This window comes from Arvicola amphibius, chromosome 6, assembly GCF_903992535.2.
Source record: "Arvicola amphibius chromosome 6, mArvAmp1.2, whole genome shotgun sequence".
In the NCBI taxonomy this organism is placed as follows: domain Eukaryota; kingdom Metazoa; phylum Chordata; class Mammalia; order Rodentia; family Cricetidae; genus Arvicola; species Arvicola amphibius.
Window position 1 is genome coordinate 102,693,021 of NC_052052.2, and position 15,320 is coordinate 102,708,340.

At 46.2% G+C, this 15,320-nt stretch overlaps 1 non-coding gene across 1 annotated transcript; it reads left to right on the forward strand.

Annotated features, from left to right (window-relative positions):
* Positions 1–7,541: 7,541 nt before the first annotated feature.
* On the forward strand, positions 7,542–7,604 carry LOC119818165. Its single transcript, XR_005286069.1, has one exon. It is a non-coding gene; the product is annotated as a small nucleolar RNA SNORD78 (small nucleolar RNA).
* Positions 7,605–15,320: the final 7,716 nt, after the last annotated feature.

The following is a 15,320-nucleotide window of genomic DNA, read 5'->3' on the forward strand; positions in this document are numbered from 1 at the left end:
AAGTCCCAACACAGCAGCTCACAACTGCCTGGTGCTCCAGTTCCAGGGGATCTGGCATCCTCACACGTACATACAGGCAGGCAAAACACCCGTGCACATTAAAATAAATTAATTTAAGATATCCCTCATAGGTGTGTTCAGCTGCCAGGGTTTTTGTTACTTCCAGGTGTAGTCGAGTTCACAGCTAGGAGGAGCCCTCACAGGTGTGGTAGCTGTAACTGCAGCGAAGATCCTTAGATGCTCTCTCTAACCAGCCACCATAGCGCATGTGGCAGTGAGTTCCAGACCAGTGAGAGACTATGTCTCACAATAAGCTGGGCCATGTCCCTGAATGACACTTGAGACTGTCTTCAGGCATCTGCACATGTGCACACACATACGCACATGTACCCACGTGTACATATATACCCGCACACATGTGAACAGATGTTCCTAAGTATGTAGTGGGGTTATATATGAATGAACCCACAATAAGCTGAAAATATCATGAGTTAAATATATATCTAACCTACCTTGCTTATCCAGCATCATAACTCCACCATAACCGTGTATTGTTGTCAATTGACTGCTTCCTTGTAATCACAAGGCCAACTGAGAACTGTCTTGATGCTGCCACCCAGCACCCCAAGGCAGAACCTTACTTTATATCACTAATCCTGGGAGAAGGTTAAAACATTTCCGCTGAATGCTTATTGGTGTCACACCATTATAAAGTCCAAAAAATGTTAAGTCAAGCAATCACATGTTGGAGATCATCTACATGTATGTTTATGCATAGACATGTATGTGCACCCATATATGTATAACAACTTGTTCTTGCTTCATGAACACAGTTTTTCCCCTCAGGATATCATAAGGATTTTTTTAAAGATTTATTTATTTATTAAGTATACAGTGGTTTGCCTGCCTGTGGGCCAGAAGAGGGAACCAGATCCCATTACAGATGGTTGTCAGCCACCATGTGGTTGCTGGTAATTGAACTCAGGGCCTTTGGAAAAGCAAGCAGTGCTCTTAACCTCTGAGCCATCTCTCCAGCCCAAGGATTTTTTTAAAGACTTTATTTTATATATATGAGTGTTTTGCCTGCAAGTATGTCTGTGCACCATGTGCATGCAATACTCACGGAGGCCAGAAGGTGGCACCAGATCTCCTGAAACTGTTGTGAACTGCTGTATGGGTGCTGGAAACTGAACCTGTGTCCTCTGGGAGAGCAGTCAGTGCTCTTAGGTGCTGAGTCGTTTCTCCAGTCCTTGTTACTGTTTTTACAACAATTATTATTTATTACTATTGTGTATAATGTGTATATTGGAGTGAGGGCAGGTGTGCCCCACAGCGCACGTGGAGGTCAAAGGACAGCTTTTAGGAGTCCTCCTCTTCTGCCTTGCTGAGTCAGGTTTCCTCTTGTCTCTGCTGTGCTGTGTCCTCCAGGCTATCTGGCCTGCGAGCATTTGGATAACTCTCCTCTCTTTTTACTGAGTATGTCCCTCTCCTCCAGTGCCTGCATGATTGCCTGGATTATAGATGCAGGACACGACATCTGGCTTTTTCCATAGGTTCCAGGGACTGAGCTCTCAGGTCACGTCTACACGGCAGGCAAGCAGGCACTTTTACATTTTTTTCTCTTTTGTATACTTTGTTCCTTCCAAGTTGCTTTCTTTTAACATGGTCTTCCATACTTGACTACCCGCAAATGTGGGGACTTCAGCGGTTGACTGCTTGTGGCTCTGACTTTGCTTGTCACCATGGAGGATCAGGCTGGGCCACGTGTAGGGAGTTCGGACGAGAGCATCATCTGCGTGTCTTTCCCCATATGCTACTTAGAGTCCCTGGAGTGTGCTCTCTCAAACTGCTCACCATAAAGTGTTAGTGTGCTTTTACGAGGGCCTGGGGAGGACGCGGTATTAGATGCCTGTTTCCCATCTGCTGCCTGGCTTAAGGAAAACTGAAAAGAACTTCCCGCTCTTCACACGCACCTCCTGCGACTTCTCTCTTTCCCGGCATTTCGTCTCCCGATTCCCACATTTCTGTGTCTCTGAGGTTTTTAAAAGCTCGAGTTAAAATGGTAAAGGAACGTGAAACACCAACTCGATAACCAAGCTGAACGACGCTGGGTGTTTGTGAAATAATTTATACACGAGAGCCTGGAACTCCGCAGCAGGCAGTGCTGTTTAATGCATGAGAAGTAGAATAATGCAACGCGCTTCGATGTGGGCGTGGCGCTACAGCTACAGCGAGGACAAATGGAGTTCTCGGGTGCTCTCAGCTCTCCGTGAACTGGAGACAATGGATCTGCTCAGATGAGGGGGGACCTGAATCCTGTAAGAAGCCCCGCACGTGGGAGGCGGTTTTCCAGATACTGAACGACTCTTAGTAAAGCTCAAAACAATAACAACAATAAAATTAGTGATGTTTCAGCTCACATAGCTAAACTTCCGCACATTCTGCGTACCGTAAAGCCATGCAAACATATTAAAAATTATCCTGCTAAATGGAGTTGCTTTTGGGTTTAGACCATTGCACCTGTTTGAACGAGTCCCATGCGGTGTAGACTCCTTTGGGCTGGGGAACTAACTGCCTCATGCTTTATGAGATATCTTGTAGTCCTGGTCTTTGGTTGCTGAATGCTTGTGCCTCCTAGTCTTTGTGGTCGTAAGAAATGACCCATGGAAACTGCAGTTGCCCCTGACCATTGGAAGTTTCTCCAGGGAGACGCTGTCACCCTAGCAAGTATTCTACCCATCCAGGAAGCTCATCTCTTGGCTGGTTCCCTGTAGAGGGTCTATCCTAAGATCCTTGGCGAAAACTGCTACTTTGGGGGACCGTGTTCTCAGAGAGGAACTTACTGTTTAAGCCATGCTTAAGGAGTGGTCAGATATTAGTACCCTCTTATAAAAATTAAAATGTAGTCAGGGCTTGCTTTACAAAAGTCTTGTGTATTGGAGGGATGACTGGAGGGAGGGGTGGGTGTCTATAAATTAATCATTGTTAAAATGTGCTAATGAATTCATGGTAGTGGGTTTTTAAAAATAATCTCTCTCAATTTTTCCATGTGTTTGGAGTTGTTCACATAAAAAAAAAAGTTTTTGAGATGTCCCACTCCAGGTTAGGTTCCTGTGCCTGCTGGTAGGGGTGATGGAGGACACATATTAAAGTAGACATTGATGCTTAAGAATGGCAGGAATGCCGGGAAGGCCTCCAAAATGCTTTTCTATGCCACAGTTATTTCAAGACAACGCATTTGGGGGCTTTAATAAACAGCTTGTTAGGGACACTGGATGCTCTCTCCCAATATCTGCTAGCTCTCTAAGGCAGACTCCTTGTCTTCTATAAGATCACGTCATTCCTTACAAGGAAGTCCTGGTGATTATCTCAACACCAAGTTCCTCATAATTTATTTTAAAAAGAAACAGAATCAGAGCTGAAATCAGTCTATAAAGGAGAAGAGGGAAAGTGCCGGAGGATGTGCGATTCACGGCAGCCTGGCAGTTTGTCTCAATTCCCTGTGCATGCCCCAGGGCAGCTGTCACCGCAGCGGGGATGGGAAGTGGATTATTGGAGTCTTTGCTGCTGCAAAGATGGAAGGCTTGTAAGTGGGACCTCTTCTCCTCGCAGTGACCAGGCGCGATATTGAGCAAAATAATGGTCAGAACGAACATCGCCAGGCCCCTAATGAGGAGCTGTTGACAGAAAAATTGCTCTAACATTCATCAAAAAGCCAATAAATGCCAAGGAAGGGAGCGGAAATGCAGTAGTTTATAAATTCCTTCTCGAGGGGACTCTGGAGGGGACCAGGGAGCCAGCGCACCGCACTGCCTTCACATCGCTGCTGAAGAGGCCTCCTGAAAGCCCGGAACATCAACGGGTGGCTTACCTATTTTTCACTTATTTATTTCTGAGGGGAGAGTATCAACAAGGAGGCCAACTCCAGTCTTGGATCAGAGCATTCTGTGTTGGATACCAACAGCGGCTGAATCGCTAGCTCAGTCACGTGGCAGTCTGTGTGCCACGCGCCCGTTTGAAAGCTTTACAGGAATGAAGTACTTTGCTCACTAACAAGCCGAATGGATTCTTCTGGGTTCCTGTCATTCCCATGGCCCACACTCCTCACATTACAGCTGTTGCTCGTGACAGTGTGCCTTCTGTGATGGTGGTGGGGACGGGGTGGGTATTTACTGACAGCCAAGCATGACTTAGCTTCTCGACTTAAACTGGTTCCTGATGGTCGTACTGAAGGAGGGACTTCGGTGGGTGAGATCTCTTTGGGAAGGGATCGCAGGCAACAAGTATGAGAGCTTGGCTGGGGCTGGAGATGGCCGGCAGGAGAAGGAACGGACCAGTCAGCCGTGGGCAATAATCTCCTAACTAGGCTGGGGACGGATGGCTTGGAGGGGGTCGAGAAGTGCCCGCCGGTAGTATGAGATTTCTTGTGGGGGTGTCATGATTTCGTTGTGATATGGTCTCCTATGTGTCTGAACACTTGGTTCCCAGCTTGTGGCTCTGTCTGGGAAGATTGTGGAACCCTTAGGAGACAGAGCCTCACTGGAGGAAGAGGGTCACTCGGGGAAAGCCTTGAGTTTTTCTAGCTCGTCCCACTTTCTGGGACTGACTACCTCAGGGTCCTCCCATTGTGCCTTCCCTGCTATGGTGGAATGTGTACCCTTGAACTATAAGACAAAATGAGCCCTTCCTTCCTTAAGTTTCTTTTCAAGTGTCTTATCATAGTAACTAGAAAAGTGACCACGACAGGGGCTGATGAAAACGCCTCAAAGTTGAGTGTGTTACACCAAAGAGCTACCAGTAGGAACAATTTAATTGTATGTCTTAAGTAGGCTCATTTCATGGCATGAGAATCTTCTTTTTCTTTTTTCTTTTTTTCTTTTTGGTTTTTAGAGACAGGGTTTCTCTGTGTAGCTTTGGTGCCTGTCTTGGAACTTACTCTGTAGACCAGGCTGGCCTTGAACTCACAGACATCTGCTTGCCTCTGCCTCCTGAGCGCTGGGATTAAAAGTGTGCACCAACACCATCTGCCATATCTTTTTTAAATTTGATTTTATTTTATGTGCATTGGTGTGAGGGTTCCCTGGAACTGGAGTTACAGACAGGTGTGAGCTGCCGTGTGGGTGCTGGGACTTGAACCTGTGTCCTCTGGAAGAGCAGCAAGTGATCTTAACTGCTGCGCCATCTCTTTAGCCCCGAGAATCATACCTTTCTAATGCGATTTGTATGTGTGTGTGCATGTGTGTTATGCACATGTAGGTATATGTACTTGTGTATGCACGTGCACATGTGTATATGTATGCTAGAGGTTGACACTGGGTGTCTTTCTTAATAGTGTCTACCTTATTTTTTTTCTGAGACTTTATCTTTATGGAACTAGGAATCTGCTTGTACCTATGCTATCCACCCCCAACATCCCTAAGTGTGCTGGAGTTCAGATCTGTGTCACCATGCCCAATTTACATGGGTGTTGGGGATACAGTCTCAGGTCCTCGTGTTTATGGATCAGGTACTTTACTGACTAAGCCTCTCCCCAGCTCCCTAATGTGATAAATATTATTTTATTTATTTATTTATTTATTTATTTATTTATTTATTTATTATGTATACAGTGTTCTGTCTGTCTGTATCCTTGCAGTTCAGAAGAGGGCACCAGATCTCATTATAGGTGGCTGTGAGCCACCATGTGGTTGCTGGGAATTGAACTCAGGACCTCTGGAAGAGCAGCCAGTGCTCTTAACCTCTGAGCCATCTCTCCAGCCCATATAAATATTATTTTAAAAGCACCAGTCATTCTATCACCCTGAGGCAACCTATTAACCAAAAATGTATATAATAAAAGTGAAGCCTCTTCCCCTAGACACCCCTTACTTTCTTCTAAAGAAATGAATGCTGGCAGAATACAGCGAGATACGGGTAATACCGTGTTTTATAAATGCATGTAATTTTTTCCATTCATAAAACAAAGCCTGCCTCTGTCTTCACAAGGGATTCTAGCTGATCATTGTGTTTGAAGGTGTTGTAGATGTCACCTTTAGATGAAGCAGGGGCAGGTGTCCTCTGTCACATCGACACACTGTTACACTGGTCTGTTAGTGGACTCTTTTTGGTTTTGTTTTGTTTTGGTTTCTTGAGACAGGGTTTCTCTGTGGCTTTGAAGCTGTCCTGGAACTAGCTCTGTAGATCAGGTTGGCCAGGAACTCACAGAGATCCACCTACCTCTGCCTCCCGAGTGCTGGGATTAAAGGTGTGTGCCACCACCGCCTGGAGTGGTTTTTGGTTTTTGTTTTTTAATTTTTGTTTCAACCAAATTTAGAAATTATTTCCCCAGATAAGCAACTATGTTATTTAAGTTGTCAAATAAATAAATTTATACTTGTCTCCCTGGGTTTTGAGGTAATGGGGATCAAGGCCAAGGTCTTGTGCATCCGACGCGCTAATACTGAGCTATAGTGCCAGCCCTTGGGTTTGCTTTTTTCTTTTCTTTTTGATACTATAATAAAATTATATCATTTCTCCTTTCCCTTCCCACCTTCCAAACCCTTCCATATATGCCTCATTTTGTTCGTTCAAATCCGTGACCTCTTTTTCATTGATTGTTATTCCATGCATATATGTATATGTATATACATATTTATTTCTAAATATAACCTGCTCAGTCTGTATAGTGATACTTGTGTTTTTGTTTCCAGGGCTGATCATTTTGTATTGTGTAGCACAAATAATAAAAACCCAAAGAAAGTTATTGGGGTTCACCATGAGTATCCTAAAAGCAAAGCAGCCAACCACTATGAGAGCCCTTTTACCTCTACCATATCTTCAGACCAAAAGGGTAAGATCCTGACTCCATGAATCCTCAGACGCCACACTCCAGTGAGATCCTGTCTCTTCTGCTTTGTATTCCTCTCTCCACCCAACCATTTCACTCCTGTCTCCACCTGTCTAGTGTTGGGATTAAAGGCGTGGGATCCCAAGTGTTGGGATCAGCTTTGTGTGAGCTCTGTTTCTCTTTTAGACAGATTCAATCTGTGTAGCCCAGGGTGGACTTGAACTCACAGAGATCTGTCTGCCTCTGTCTCTAGAGTTCTGGGATTAAAGGTGTGTCCTACTACTGTATGGCTGATTAGTGTGGTTGCTTCGCCCTCTGATCTTCAGACAAATTTTATTTATTAACACAAAAATAGTATACCACTATAGTATTGGATAGCCAATTTGTGTACTCTTTCCTAAGGTAGACCATTTCTCTCACTCTGCCTGTAGTTCTTTGTGTAGGGTTGAGCCCTCGTGGTTCTGTTTCCACTCCATCCATTTTCAACCCTTTTGTTTTGAAAAGTCTCTTTGTGTAGCCCAGGCTGGGCTTGAGCCCATTATTTTGCCCAAATTGGCTTTAAATTTACTACCCTCATGCCTCTGCTTCCCAGGTACCCGAATTCCAGATGTGTGCTACCACACCTGGACTATGTGTCCTTTTCATTCATAAATGACGAAGCTACAACCTTTGCTGTGTTGAAAAAAGGCAACCCTCTTCTCAAAACCCGAATTCCTTGTGTGATGTTGATCAAATGTCTGACCGGAAAAACCATATGGACAAAATTAACACTGGAAGACCCCGTGAGGAACAGCTCTGGGGATAGCTGAAAGATGCTTAATGTATTAATAAGAGGAAAGTGTTGAAAATTCTAGCTACCGGCTGTCTGTTTTGTTTAAATGGCTTGCAGGTATGCAGATGGCAATGCTCTCCTAGATGGTGTTTAGTCAGCGGGATAGAACACTCCGGGTCAGCTTCACACCAGAGTAGAACCCTTGTCCTAAAAGCTCAAGGGCTCCTATGGAGCAGTGTGTATGTGACTTGCTGGTTAGAGGCCAGCTGGATGGAAATCCGGAGAAAGAAGATTACACACAAGATTGATATTTCACCAAATCATAAATTTAAAATAAACTTCTACAACCATCAAAAACAAAGTTGCATTTTCCCTATTTTGATCCTACTTCTCAGTCAGAACATATACATGGCTCCCCACTGCTTCGAAGGAAGAGTTTAAACTCCGTGGTTTTCCACTTAAGGACTCTGACCCCCGACCTAATCCACACGCCCCTGTCCTTTCGCACACAAACACACACCTAACCCTCCAGGGACCTTTCGTGCCATCTGTGGCTTCTTCCTTGGTCCACATTTCCCAGGTCCACAATTACTCATCCAGACAGCTTCCTGAAGCTTCTGGTTCTCTAGCTGGGAGGAAATGCTTCCTCCTCTGGATTCAGGACTCAGGTACCTCTGTATCTGAGGGCATGTATCTTGGGTTCCTTAGTTATTTAGGGTTTTGTTGTCTCCTCCGGGAGAATATAATGGAGAATGCTTTAGGGTGTACAGAGGACTTGATCCATATGACTTTAACAAGGAGGTACACCTCACATAAGAAGACACTGAGAGGGTGGCGGGGTCACACCCAGGCTCTCGCCTCCCTCTGCTAGACTTACTGGGGAAGCTGTTCCCTCCCAGCTGTCCTCCATGCAAGATGTCCCGTGCAAGTCCACAGCCCAAACTTGAGAGAAAGCACACTACTTCTATGGAGGACAGACCCACGATCCCAAACTCCTGCAAGCATCCCTTGTGCGACGTCTTCCCCCTGACGGGCTGATAGACTATGGCAAGGTGACGGGACACACGCGATTTCATACGTGTGCTCATGTTGCATAAAACTGTGGCATCCATATTGCTAGGAAACTGTCTTTTGTTACTTTCGTGAAGCAAACGTCAATGCTACAAAATGTTATCTGTAGAGCGCCACACACGGGCAGCAGCCAACAAGAAACAGACCCTCAGCTTGGTAGTCTTTACAGAAACTAAATGCCACCCACAATCACAGGAGATTGGAAGTGACACCTTCCCTTGACAAGCCTCAAATGAGACCACAGCTCTGGATGATCCCGCTTTCCTTTCTCTGTGTGCATGTGTGTGCGTGCATATGTGTGTGTGTATGTGCATGTGTGTGTGTATGTGTGTGCAGTATGGATGCATACATGCATGATCTGCATATGGAGGTCAGAGAACAACTTCAGAGTTGGTCTGGGGCCACCTTCCATCTTTTTGTTTCAGATTGGATCTCTCGCTGGCCTGGACCTTTGTTAGCTGGAGCCCAAGCTTCCAGGATCCCTCCTGTGTCCCCTGTCATCTAGTTAATTCTGGGACTGCAGGTGTATAACATTGAGACCTAGATTTACTTTTCTTATGTAGGTTTGGGGGATCTGAACTCAGGTCCCCACACTTCCTTCTTTGTTTTCGTTTCTTATTTTTTTTTTTTTTGAGACAGAGTATCTCTATGTCTTCCTGAGAGTCCTGGAACTCACTGTGTAGAACAGGCTGGCCTTGAACTCACAGAGCTCCTCCTGCCTCTGCCTCCTAGAAGTGCTAGGATTTAAGTTGCGCACCACCACGCATGGTGCTCCTTACACTTACACAGCTTGTGCTTTGCCGAACGAGCTGTGTCCCTATCTTCTGGCTGACACATGAATCTTTATGAAACAGTGAAGCAGAGAACCACTGAAGTCATTTGGGTTCAAGGTTTACATAAACATAAGAAGAAATCTTAGATACCTTGACAGTTTCAACCCCTTTCCCACTAACCACCCATATCATATATAATATATTTGGTTTTTCCAGACAGAATTTCTCTATGTAACAACTCTGGATGTCCCGGAACTTGATTTGTAGACCAGGCTGGCCTCAAACTCACAGAGTTATGCCTGCTTCTGTCATCCAAGTGCTGGGGTTACAGGTGTGCGCCATCACCACCCACCCGGCTGCCACCCATTTTCTTAAATCTCTCTGAAGACTGTTCTATCGCTGGAAGTCAAGTGTTTGGAGACTAAAATACACATTCGCCCTGCTTTACCAAAACAAGCCCACACTCCCGCAGTCTGATTTTATCCACGTGGGGTGGCACCGCCCTCACATGTCAACTTCGGTTTGAAGAGAACTACCACCCGACCTCCCTGACTTGAAAAAGAAAACAGCAATTTAATTCATGCTTCACTCTCTAACTGATTCCGAACTGGGGGGCTGAACTTGGCAGGACATGAAAGGAAACTGTGCATTGGCAGCATCTTACATAGAGCAAGCGACTCTGCAGGTCTGTTCTGCGCCAGGCATTGTCACCAATAGCAAGTGCTTCCCTGTGCAGCCAGAATGGGCTGACATTCCATCCAAGAGACACAGTACACAGAGCCCAGATGGTATGTCGTCTTTTCATGAGCCATCATCCGGGACACAAAAAAATAAACTTTGAGGGCTGAGGAGGTGGCTGGGTTGGCCAAGTTCTTGCTGTGTAAGAATAATGACCTGTGTTTGATCCTCTGAAGTCAGGCATGGGGTCTGGAGAGATGGCTCAGAGGTTAAGAGCACTGGCTGCTCTTCCAGAGGTCCTGAGTTCAATTCCCAGCAACCACATGGTGGCTCACAACCATCTGTACTGAGATCTGGAGCCCTCCTCTGGCGTGCAGGCATACACCGAGGCAGAATGTTGTATACATAATAAATCTTTATTTAAAAAAAGTCAGGCATGGTGGAACACGTTTGTAATCCTAGTGTTTAGGCTGGGACGGCTGAGGCGAGTGGATCCCTAGAGACTGCTGGCTGGCCACTCTCACCAGCTGTCAAGCCCTAGGTCCTAGTGAGAGGTTCTGCCTCAAAACACAAGGTGGACAAGGCCTAAGGGACACCCCCCCCGAGCCTGATCTTTGGTTCCATGCACATGTGCACATGTGCATACATATATACACACCACACGCATGCACACATGAAAAAGGGAAACTAAACTTTAGCCTCAAGTGATGAAAGAAAAATCTTTGCAAGATGAAAGCTTGACATTTTCTTAAATGTTGACAAAATGAATGTCAACTTCAATAATCAAGTTCAACATGTCAAGACATCATAACCTTGAATTAAGACACATTTGAATATCAAATTGCCCAATGCTTTCTCCTAAATTTTCTCCTAAGAATGAAGTATGGCAGTGAGTATGTTCTGATGTTTAATGGACTAGACGTCCAAAGGCAGCAACATCTAGGGCCTTTGTGAGGATTTCCAAAGAGCCTGGGCTCCCTTAAGTCTCTCCTCATCCCTTCCAGACCAACTGCAACTGCCCATGATTCCATCATGCATACAACATTGCTTCAACTTTATATTTAGTTGTTTATTTGCTTATTTGTGTTTTTGTGTGCTTGAACACAAGCACACACACTCTTGCATGCACACACACACACACACACACACACACACACACACCATGGAGTGTGTACAGAGGTCAGAGAATAGCTTCTGGAAGTCGGTTCTCTCTTTCTACCATGTGTGTCCTTGGGATCAAAGTCAGGTTGCCAGGTTAGGGGGTGTCTTAGTTAGGGTTATATTGCTGTGAAGAGACCCCATGACCACAGCAACTCTTGTAAAGGCAAACATAATTAGGGATGACTTCCAGTTCCGAGGTTTAGTTCATTATTGTCATGGTGGCGAGCATGGCAACATGCAGTTGGAATGGTAACTGAGATTCCAACATCTGGATCCACAGGCAGCAGGAAGTGACTGTGACCCACTGACCAGGCTTGAGCTTCTCAGACCTCACAACCCACCCCATAGTGACACACCTCCTTCAACAAAGCCACACCTCCTCCAACAAGGCCACACCCACTCCAACAAGGCCACACACACTCCAACAAAGCCACACCTCCTCCAACAAGGCCACACCTACTAGTGCCACTTCCTATGGGCCTATGGAGACCATTTTTATTCAAACTACCATGGGTGAAGCTTCAGATGTTGGTGACCCATGGGTCACACCGACAACACCGTTCTTGGTGAAATGGGTTTCAGAGGAATGAGAGGGAAGGAAGAAGGCTGAACACCAGAAAGGTTCCTGGGAGCACAAAGGTAGAATTAAGAGGAATGATCAAGTCCAATGTGTTTTGGTTTAATGTGGGGTCCACTTTGCCCTTGACAACTTCAAAGATTGTGGTGTGACAAACTCTCACGTTTGTGAATGGATGTCTGAGTCTCGAGTTCCCATTTTCATGTGTTACTCGTGACTGTCGCTGCTCAGAGTCAAGTTATTCTGCCATGGCAGAGAAGTTCATTGGTATCATAGAATCCAGGATGTAGGAATTAGAAGGACAAATTATTGGTGGAGCAGCCATGACTTCTTCCTTCTCCATTCCAGGTCTCCCTCCTCAGCAGGGCCTTGCTGTGGAGCACAACCTGTGTTGGAATTCTCAATCCTCTTGTCAGTCTCCTGCATGCAGGGTTGACACGTGTGTGCCAGCATGTCCAGCTGTGGTGGCACCTTTGTAGGAAGGGAAACAGTGCTGATGGAGGCAGCCTCCCCTAACATACTCACCCAACTGGGACCAGCATTCGATCAGAGTTCCTGGCTGCCAGACGGGTACTTCCCGCAGACGTCCTTTGGAAAGCAGTTGTCCCCTCTCTTCTGTCACCTATGGTCTCCTAGGAGCACGGCTCTCTGCTGAGTGGCAGGCTTTGCACGTGTCGGGAGGTACAGACTCCAGCAGGTGGGAGCACAACCCTCATAGTCATGCAGATTCAAAACCACGTGCTGGCTCTTCTGATTTCAATCCCTTGACTTCTCTGGCCTCATACATAGCGCGTGAGAGAGAAGAATGAATTCGAGGGCCGCCTGGGATGGCTTTAGGCTCTCCTGAAGTCTCTGACGTTCTGTCATTTGCCTGTTTCTATTTTCCAGGGGCCAACTCAGCCTTTGAACAATGCTTTACTTGGAGCTAGTAGAAGTGAATGCCCATTCTACTGACTGCTGGACTCAGCTCAGATCAGCTCCCCAGAGGAAAATGGTGCCAAGGGAACGGGGAATATAATAGGCTTTTCAAAAGCGGTCACCACGTGTAGTTATCATGGTAAAGGGGAACAGATACAAATAAACCGAGAATGATGTTAGCCTTGGGATGGCCTATCTGGCGCCATGGGTGTGTGGCGCATTTCTTGTTGGATTATTTTCTGCCCCAGTGACTACTGATATTTATAGCTGGTCGTCAATTGCACATCAGCTCACAGGCTGGGGAGCCAGCCTAGAGGCCTGAGGAGTTCACAATTTGACGGAGCAGTGTTTGCTCATATGGAAACGGGCATTTTGTTTTCATTTGTCAAATGTGTGGGAAGGGTTTGCTCGCCTCACCAAGGCCTGGGTAGTGTCTGCCACCCTCTCTTTCTCATCAGCGTGATCCAGCACCCACCAGGCAGCAATTTTCTCAGTGGGAGCACCAAAGAGGAACAGACAGTGGCTAATCCATTTCTTTTGGACTGCCATAGTTAGTCCCTAGACTAAATAGGAATGTCAGCCTGCTGTCTATTGCCTGGTAGTAAAACCCCCACCCATGCCCCGCCAGCTAACAGATCCAGGGTCTCTTGTGAGCTGGGGAAGTCCCTAAGGTAGGAGTGTGTCTTCCACTCTCTCGCATGGAGACCGTGTTGCAGAGCAGGACCAGGCTCAGACCATCCCTGGGGACAGTGAGAGAGGAGCACAGAGTGTATCCCACCCAAGCAGGGTAATTTCCTGCCGAAGCCGTTCCAAACTATGCTCAGCCTCTGGTAACAAATTCAGACTAGCATCAGGCAACTGAGCTCCCCAAGAGAGCAAATGTGTGGATTGAGAACTAAACATTTTCCTTTCTGGATTTTGGTCTAATGATCTGGAACATTTCCCATGAGGCAGTGCAGCAGGGGGCTGAAAGTGACGGCTCTAGCAGGCAGACATGTTAGAGTCCTCAAACTCCAGTTCCACACCCTGGCCTCAAAGACCCTCCTGAGATGGGGTCACTGCGGCACCTACTCCCCGGGCCTTACTGAGGACCACATGAGAGCAGGCAGAGATACTTAGCATGTTCCGGGTCTGCAGGAGATGGCAGCTCAGATTGTTTTCTGTTCACAGGGCACTCTTAGAACACACTCTCTTCTGCCATCTAAACCCTGGAGAAAGAAATAACCATGAATCCTAAGAGAAGCCTGTAGCAATGGTATCTGGGACATCCATACCACAAACACTTTTACCCCAGCAACTAGAGTAGAAACCACAGGTTAGAGCCACACAAATCAATCTCTGTCTGTGTCTTCCTTCTTCCCTCTCTCTTTTCCTTTCTCTCCCCCTCTCTGGTGCTGGGGATAAAATCCCAGATCTAATGCATTCTAGAATAGTGTTTACCACCAAGCTACTTCTTTACCTTTTAAGTGTTTATTTTGAGTCAGTGTCCTGCAAAGTTACTCAGCCTGGCCTTGAATGTGTGAGCCTCCTGCCTCAGATTACTGAGCAGGTGTGACTACAGGAATGTGCCATTGTGCTTTGTTCTTTTCTACTCTTTGGGACAAAAACTGACGATGATGATGATGACAACAGTGAATCAGGACTGGGGTGTAGCTCAGTGACAGAGCACTCGCCTGGTGTACACAAGGCTCTGAGTTCAATCCCTAACACTGGTAAGAAGGAAGGAGGGCAGAGGAGGACAGACAGACACTGATTTATGATCAAGTTTACAGATAAACGAATTTTGAACACTTCTTGGGCTGCATTAGATCAGAAGCCAAAAAAAAAAAAAAATACAACTAGGTCTAAACATTAGTTCAACCAGAAAACTCAGTGGCGGGCGTCAGTCTGGGGTTTTTAACCAGAAACTGAGCATCACTCAGAACTGGGGATGCAGCGACTCACTGGGTAGGAGCTGCTCTGCGTCCTCTCTGGATTAGCAGTTACCGGAGGGTGAGGATGTTCTTGAGAAGACACGTGGCTCTTGCTACATGCCAATCATGAATGGACAGAGAGAATGTTCACTTTTTTTTCTGAGCTTGGAGTAGGTTAGAAATGAATGACCTAGATCTATAAATATTTAATTTATTCAGATCACATATGATTATTACAAAGCCACAGGCATGATTATTTCCTGATAGAATCAAGAATATTTTCAGTGTGGAGATGATCTCATGGAGATTTGAAATGCTCAGCTTGTTATGAGAGACCAGAATGGACTCTGCCTTAAGGGAGCTACAGAAGAGTGGGGTGGCAGGCCTCTCAGGACTGTCACCTGTGGGCGGTAGCATGCCGCTGCAGGAGCTGCAGGCTGTCAGGTAGTGGGCTTCCTGTCACAGCCAGCACTCCCAGCGCTCACTAACCCGGCCCACTGGCCTAGAGCCCCATCTACTCCCCTGTATCCACATCCCATGAAATCATGAATTTTAATATAGACCACACTGGGAAACCAGTATCAGAGTTAGGAAGGCTGGCTGTCCTTACAGCCAGGAGTATGGCTGGGTT